This window comes from Podarcis bocagei (genome assembly GCF_964188305.1).
Source record: "Podarcis bocagei genome assembly, chromosome: W".
In the NCBI taxonomy this organism is placed as follows: Eukaryota; Metazoa; Chordata; class Lepidosauria; order Squamata; family Lacertidae; genus Podarcis; species Podarcis bocagei.
In genome coordinates, this window is record NC_138131.1 from 51,029,338 (window position 1) to 51,037,738 (window position 8,401).

Below are 8,401 nucleotides of genomic sequence, written 5' to 3' on the forward strand. Positions count from 1 at the left end.
CAAACCCCCAAAAATAAATAAATCAGTGCTTCAATTCCAAAAAATTCAAAAGCACCCAGCCACCCACCACACAGAAATTCAAACCCAGAACCAGGTCCTTGAATTCCAAACACCCCAACCCAAAATCCAACCCCCCCCCCCAAGTTTTAAAACTTTAACTTACCGATTGGCTGCAAAAGAAGTTTTGGAAAAGCTTCAAAAATCACCAAAGTCTTCAAAAACCTCAACTGTTCCCCCAGCCCCTCCCCAACTGTTGCAACCCCCTCCCCAACTGTTGCAACCCCCTCCCCAACTGTTCCCCCAGGCCCTCCCCAACTGTTGCAAACCCCTCCCCAACTGTTCCTCCAGCCACCCACCACACAGAAATTCAAACCCAGAATTTTTTTTTAAAAAAACACAGCAGAGTGGCCCAATGGTCACAGAAAATCATAAAAATGCAGAAAAAACCACACAAGCTTCCAAATTATTGCAAACCCCTCCTCAACTGTTCCCCCAGCCACCCACCACACAGAAATTCAAACCCAGTTTTTTTTTTAAAAAAAAAAACCAGCAGAGTGGCCCAATGGTCACAAAAAATGCAGGAAAAAAACACACAAGCTTCCAGATTCTTACAAACCCCTCCCCAACACCAAGTCCTTGATTTCCAAACACCCCAACCCAAAATCCAAAACCCCCCAAAAAAGTTTTAAAAGTTTAACTTACCAAATGGCTGCAAAAGAAGTTTTGGGAAAGCTTCAAAAAGCAGCAAAGTCTTCAAAAACTTCAAAAAATACTACCACACCACGTGCTATGAGTTGCTCCTCGAAGTCAAGTCGCAACTGCACCTCTTCAAGCAATGCACCCTGGGTATTAACGGTTTTAAGAAAAAGGAAACAAACTTGCAATACGTTTTCGTCTTGTGAAGCAAGCCCATAGAGAAATTCGTCTTGCGAAGCAGCTCAAAAACCGCAAAACCCTTTCGTCTAGCGAGTTTTTCGTCTTGCGAGGCATTCGTCTTGCGGGGCACCACTGTAATAATCCTAATAACATCTTTTGACTTCAGAATTGACGGGTAAATCTCAGTCTAACTGGAGCTCAAACAAAGGTAGTAGGGGAACTTCCATTATTGTTAGCAGGCAGGTCTGGTTCTGGAGTTGGGTGGCCTAACAGTGAGGGGGGGGGTGCTATTAAAGCCACGTAAAAAACAACGACCTACTTGATGTTTAGAACATTTGATGTTTCTCAATCCTCTCCCTGGAGGAAAAAAGATTCAGTTACATTAAAAGGCAGCCGTGGCTTCCCCCCACCCTGCCCCAGTGTTGGGAGCAATAGCCCTCAGCAGCTTGTGTAGATGTTGGAAGGTTTATAAGAAGTAGGTGCTGAGAGAGATGGGGAGAAACAATCTCTATTCAACTACAAAAGCCCTCACAGCATCCACCAGGCTTTGGCCAACAATCACAAGAAAGCATCACACCATTCCTTCAGGCAGCCATAACAGTCTCTGGATTGCTTGGCGTTGGCACCGCATGTGTCCTTCAGCCACTCGCGGAAGAGGTCCTTCAGCACTAAGAACTGTCCCAGAACCACGTACGCCTTGTCAAAGCCTTTGTCTTCCAGCTTCCTGCCAAGTACATCTCCAATGCCAGCTAAAGTACCAAGAGACTTGTCCCCCATGGGCTCAGCCATGAAGTCCTGATGCTTCTGACTGGTGGTCATGTTGCCTGCAGCTCTGCCTGCTCTCTCGCCTCAACCACTGCTCCCATCAAAGGGTGCTGAGAGTTGTTAGAAGACCCACTAGTCTCTTCACAGAGCTACAATTCCCAGAGTTCCCTGTGAAGAGGGATTGATAAACTGCTCTGGGAGCAGAAAAGGGGTTCTCAGCTGTAATGGGTATGGGGTTGCTCATGCGTAAGTTGCTGCCTCTCCTGGTTATGTTGCCTTGTTAAACTTTTCTGTCTGCATAGCCCTTCAATTCGTGGCTGCCTCAGTCGCTAGCAGAATCCGTCAGTGGGCGTTTCTTAAATCTTTTCCAACATAAAAGTTGTTTGACACCCAGTCTCCTCCTACTCTCTCTGCGCGGAAGTCTTCTGTGCAGGGTGGGCGTGGGTAGCGGAGGACCCGTGCTCTCCCCGCTGGTGTCCGGTGAAGAGTCCTGGAGCCCTCTCGCCGATTCCCCCATCAGCCCCTCTATATCCCTGGTGTTGCGCTGATTTGCTTCCCCATCTGCGGAGCTGCATCTCTCCCTGCTGGGCCCTTCTCCAGCATCATTTAAGAGCCTTCCCTCCGCCTCTAGCTCCGATGTCAGTTCCCTGACATCAGCCCTCTTAGCAAATCAGTTCCCAGGATTCTTTGAGGGAAGCCATGACTATTTAAAACAATAGTGTTTTAAGTGTGTTTTGTGAATGTGGCCAGTATACAGGTGAAACTCGGAAAATTAGAATATTGTGGAGAAGTTCATTTATTTCAGGAATTCAGCTTAAAAGGTGAGAGCTGGACCATAAAGAAGGCTGATCGCTGAAGAATGGATGCTTTTGAATTCTGGTGCTGGAGGAGACTCTTGAGAGTCCCATGGACTGCAAGAGGATCCAACCTCTCCATTCTGAAGGAAATCAGCCCTGAGTGCTCACTGGAAGGACAGATCCTGAAGCTGAGGCTCCAATACTTTGGCCACCTCATGAGAAGAGAGGACTCCCTGGAAAAGACCCTGATGTTGGGAAAGATGGAGAGCACAAGGAGAAGGGGACGACAGAGAACGAGATGGTTGGACAGTGTTCTCGAAGCTACCAGCATGAGTTTGACCAAACTGCGGGAGGCAGTGGAGGACAGAAGTGCCTGGCGTGCTCTGGTCCAGGGGGTCACGAAGAGTCGGACACGACTAAACGACTAAACAACAACAATATATGAGATAGACTCATGACATGCAAAGCAAGATATGTCAAGCCTTTATTAGTTATCATTGTGATGATTAGAATATTAAATGAAATCAGCAAAATAAGGACTGCAAATAGAGCAAATCTCTTTTCTGATAAGAACAGCTTTTGCATCTCATTTGGAAACCAAGGACCCAGAGTCTGGAGGAAGAACGGGGAGGGACACAATGCCAGATGCTTGAAGTCCAGTGTGAAGTTTCCACAGTCTGTGTTGATTTGGGGAGCCATGTCATCAGCTGGTGTTGGTCCACTGTGCTTCATTAAGTCCAGGGTCAATGCAGCCGTCTACCAGGAGATTTTGGAGCACTTCATTCTTCATGGGGATGCTGACTTCATTTTCCAGCAGGAATTGGCACCTGCCCACACTGCCAAAAATACCAAAACCTGGTTCAATGCCCATGGGATTACTGTGCTTGATTGGCCAGCTAATTCGCCTGACCTGAACCCCATAGAGAATCTATGGGGCACTGCCAAGAGACAGATGAGAGACATAAGACCGAGCAATGCAGAAGAGCTGAAGGCTGCTATTGAAGCATCCTGGTCTTTCATAACACCTCAGCAGTGCCACAGGCTGATAGGCAGTAATTGATGCAAAAGGGGCCCAAACCAAGTACTAAGTACATATGCATGCTTCTACTTCTCAGAGGTCCAATATGGCTCTATTTGCAGTCCTTGTTTTTCTGATTTTATTTAATATTCTAATTTCCTGAGATTGTTAATTTGGGGTTTTCATCAGCTGTACGCCATGATCATCACAATTATAACAAATAAAGGCTTGACATATCTCGCTTTGCATGTCATGAGTCTATCTCATATATTAGTTTCACCTTTTAAGTTGAATTACTGAAATAAATGAACTTTCCCACGATATTCTAATTTCCGAGTTTCACCTGTATATAAGGAGGCAGCATCAAAATCTGTCTCCTGCATGTGGTTCTGAAAAATGTTTTGACACCGAAATGCATGAAAGATGCTGGCCTAAAAAAAAAAAAGAAGACACTAGCTTCATGGTACTGTTAGGTGCCATGCAGGGTGCTTTGAAACATTTCACACACATCCACAATTTCTATAAAATACATTCTGCTTTATTAGTTACATACACAGACTGTTCATCTGTACTTATATAATGTTATCAGATGCGCAATCTCAAACTGGATTTAATGTACATCTGCCATAGAATACTTTGCTAGAAGAGAGAGACAAGTCTGAAAATATATTGAAAGGCACCATTGTTTATTGGGCACAGTGGGGTATACAGCACCAGCAACACAATTCTTTAGCAAGTAAAATGAGGCCCCAACTGCACCATGTGTTTAAAAGCAATATCACATTGCTTTAAGCAGTCATGATTTCCCCAAAGAATTTTGGAAACTTCAATTTGTTAAGGGTGCCGCAGTTGTTAGGAAACCCCTAGTCCTCTGATAGCTACAATTCCCTGAGTGGTTTAACAGTCAATCCTTTTACCATGGGAACTTTGGGAATTGTAACTCTGTGAGGGGAAAAGGGAGTTTCCTAGCAATTCTCAGTACTCTTAACTGAGGTTCACAGGATTCTTTGAGAAGCCATGACTGTTCAAAGGGGGCAACTGGCAAGTTGAAGGCTCAGAGGTGGGAGGAAGCTGGAGGCCTCAAGTACACCCAGACCTTTATTGCAACTTCTCATGAGAACATTGTGGATCTTCACTCTCAAGAGGTACCACACTTCCACCAAAGGCACCCCACTCACAGAACATGCCAAGCAGTACTTGCCTGGGCAAACATGGGTTTGTGGGCTGATGGGAGGGAAGCAAGCAGAGAAACAGAAGCAGGCAGAAGAAAAAGGCTGGAATGTGGCTGCCGCCAAGCATGTATTGCTGAAAACACATGTTAAATGCACATAAGATGCAAATTGCCTGTTTTGCTTTGCTTCCGGTTATACATAAGATAATAATAATAATAATAATAATAAATTTTATTTATATCCTGCCCTCCCCAGCCGAAGCCGGGCTCAGGGCGGCTAACAACACTAAAATAGTGCAACATTATCAAAAACATCATAAGAATTAATTAAAATCAAAAATGATGGCAACCATAAACTAAAGTATTGTAAAGATTGCCAAAGGAGGGAGTCAGGCTGTGCCCTGGCCAAAGGCCTGGTGGAACAGCTCTGTCTTGCAGGCCCTGCGGAAAGATGTCAAGTCCTGCAGGGCCCTTGTCTCTTGTGACAGAGCGTTCCACCAGGTTGGAGCCGCAGCCGAAAAAGCCCTGGCTCTAGTTGAGGCCAGCCTAACCTCTCTGTGGCCTGGGACCTTCAAGATGTTTTTATTTGAGGACCGTAAGTTCCTCTGTGGGGCATACCAGGAGAGGCGGTCCCGTAGATACGAGGGTCCTAGGCCGTGTAGGGCTTTGAAGGTTAAAACCAGCACCTTAAACCTGATCCTGTACTCCACCGGGAGCCAGTGCAGCTGGTATAGCACCGGATGAATGTGATCCCGCAGCGAAGACCCCGTAAGGAGTCTCGCTGCGGCATTCTGCACCCGCTGGAGTTTCTGGGTCAGTCTCAGGGGCAGCCCCACGTAGAGCGAGTTACAATAATCCAGTCTGGAGGTGACCGTCGCGTGGATCACAGTGGCTAGGTCAGGGCGAGAGAGGTAAGGAGCCAACTGCTTAGCTTGGCGGAGATGAAAAAATGCCGCCTTTGTTATAGCTGCAATCTGAGCCTCCATGGAGAGGGAGGTATCGAAGATTACACCCAAACTCTTAACGGACGGTGCTGGCACTAATTGCACCCCCGCAAGAGATGGGAGTTGCCCCCTCAATCCCATATCGTCCCGTCCCAGCCAGAGGACCTCTGTCTTCGAAGGATTTAACTTCAACCGGCTCCCACGTAACCATCCAGCCACAGCTTCCAAGCATCTGATCAGTGTGTCTGGGGCCGAGTCAGGATGGCCATCCATCAACAGATAGAGTTGGGTGTCGTCAGCATACTGATGGCAGCCCAGCCCAAAACTCCGGACAAGCTGGGCGAGGGGGCGCATAAAGATGTTAAAAAGCATCGGGGAGAGAATCGCACCCTGAGGCACTCCACACACCAAGGAGTGGCGGGATGACAGTTCCCCCCCAAGCGCCACCCTCTGTCCCCGACCAGAGAGAAACGAGCGCAGCCATTGAAGGACTGTGCCCTGGATCCCCACATCGGCGAGGCGGTGGTCCAGAAGTTCGTGATCGACCATGTCGAAAGCTGCTGACAGATCTAGAAGAATCAGCAGCCCCGACCCGCCTCGATCCAGCTGTCTACGAAGATCATCTGTTAGGGCGACCAGAGCCGTCTCGGTCCCATGACCAGCGCGGAAGCCGGACTGGAATGGATCCAGAGCCGATGTTTCATCCAGAAACCTACCAAGCTGTTCAGCAACCGCTCTCTCAATCACCTTACCCAGGAATGGAAGATTCGAAACTGGGCGGTAATTGGATAGATCTAAGGGATCTAATGATGTTTTCTTTAAGAGCGGACGCACCACTGCCTCCTTCAGTTCCCCTGGGAATGTCCCGGTGCCAAGGGACAAATTGATGATATCCCCCAGGGGGGCCCGCACCTCGTCTGGACACGCTCTAATCAGCCAAGACGGCCACGGGTCGAGAGGACAAGTGGTGGGCTTTCCAGCTCGGAGGAGTCTGTCCACATCGGCTGGGGATATCCGGTCAAAGTGGTCCAATACTGGACCCGAGGACAGTCGAGGGGCCTCCAGTTCCTTTATTGTATCCAAATTGGCAGGGAGGTCATGGCGGAGCGACAGGACCTTCTCCGCAAAAAAGCTCGCAAATGCCTCACAGCTGTGTGTCGAATTGTTATTTAAATTTGGCTGTCCTTTGAGGGACGTTAAAGACCGAATTATACTAAATAATTGTGCCGGGCGAGAGCTAGCGGATGCAATGGAGGCCGAGAAGTAAGACTTCTTAGCGGCCTTCACTGCCATCTCATAGGTTTTCATAAAAACCCTATAAGATGTTCTTGAGGCTCCGTCACGGGCACCCCGCCATACTCTAGCCGTCTGAGGTCCCGCTTCATTTTCTGGAGCTCCTCAGTAAACCAGGGAGCCCGGTTTCTGCGGGGTCGCAGAGGGCGCTTAGGTGCGATCTCATTGATGGCTGCCAGGAGCTGGGTATTCCAGCCCTCAACAAGCTCAGTCAATGAGTCGCCAGGGGGAGAAAGGTCCCGCAAGGCTTGACGGAATCTATCAGGGTCCATCAGCCTCCACGGGCGAGCCCAAATCGGCGCACCACCTAAGCAGGGTGGGGGTGGAACGTCAATCCTGGCTTTCAGAGCGTAGTGATCAGACCATGGCACCTTCATCGAAGGAAACATGATCACATCTATACCGACGCCAAAGATCAGATCCAGCGTGTGGCCTGCTTGATGTGTGGGGCCCGAAACAAACTGGGAGAGCCCTAGTGTCGCCATGGAAGACACCAGGTCCAGAGCCTGTGAGGAGGGAGTGGCATCGGCATGGATGTTGAAGTCCCCCAATACCAATAGGTTGGGGAACTCCAAGGTCCAGCCGGCCACCGCCTCCAGCAGGCCTGACAGGGTGGCTGCTGGTGCGCTAGGTGGCCGGTACACCAGCCAGACAGCCAAGCTCACCTTGGAGCCCCACACTAGGCCAACACATTCAATGCCGGGGATCGATGGCGGTGGTAGAGCCCTGAAAGAACAATCTTCCCGGATTAATAGTGCCACCCCTCCCCCGCGGCCCACAGTCCGTGACTGGTGGAGGACGGAGAAACCCGGGGGCGCCATCTCTCGTAAGGTAACAGTATCCCCTTCGCGCACCCAGGTCTCCGTCACACAAGCCAGGTCGACCCCCTGCGAGATGATGAAATCTCGCGGTTTTGTTGCCTATAGACCTGGCATTGCACAACACCAGTGACGGAGGTGAGTAATCCTTGCTCACCCTACCCTCGTCTCTCGGGATGGGGCGCAGATTGGAAGGGGTACGAGCATATCCGTATCTCGATCCCCTTCGCCTATGACATCTGCCCCCACCGCCATACCTCCCTCGCCCCTCCACGGTAGCAATCCCAGGCCTCATACTCTAAGCCAAGATCTAAGCCAAGATTAGCCACACTAGAAGAGACTGGTTTCCTCCCATCTATATAAAATGAAAGTTTAAGTCTCCTAAAGCTGAGAGCACACCGATACTAGTTAGGGCAGAGGTGGGGAAATCTGTGGCCTTGCAGATGTTGGGACTCCAGCTCCCATCAGTCCTAAGCACCACGGCCCCTGGTCAGAAATGATGGGAACTTTTGTGCAGCAGTACCTGGTGGGCCCAAAGGTTCCCCATCCCTGTACTCTAGTATGAGCATCTTGCCTGTAAAGGGATGATTCAGAGGTTGGAAGCTGCTTGCACCTAGCTCAGTTACCTGCCATCTACTATAGACTTTCACCTTTTCAAGTGACTTAGTGTATAGTGAAATGTTAAAAACACATAAAACACAACAACATAGACCTGGGGA

At 49.1% G+C, this 8,401-nt stretch overlaps 1 pseudogene across 1 annotated transcript; it reads right to left on the reverse strand.

Annotated features, from left to right (window-relative positions):
• Window positions 1-1,174: 1,174 nt before the first annotated feature.
• Window positions 1,175-1,794, reverse strand: LOC308578016 (barrier-to-autointegration factor pseudogene; annotated as a pseudogene). Its single transcript has one exon. The product of its transcript is annotated as a barrier-to-autointegration factor pseudogene (transcript).
• Between the last annotated feature and the right edge of the window lie 6,607 nt (window positions 1,795-8,401).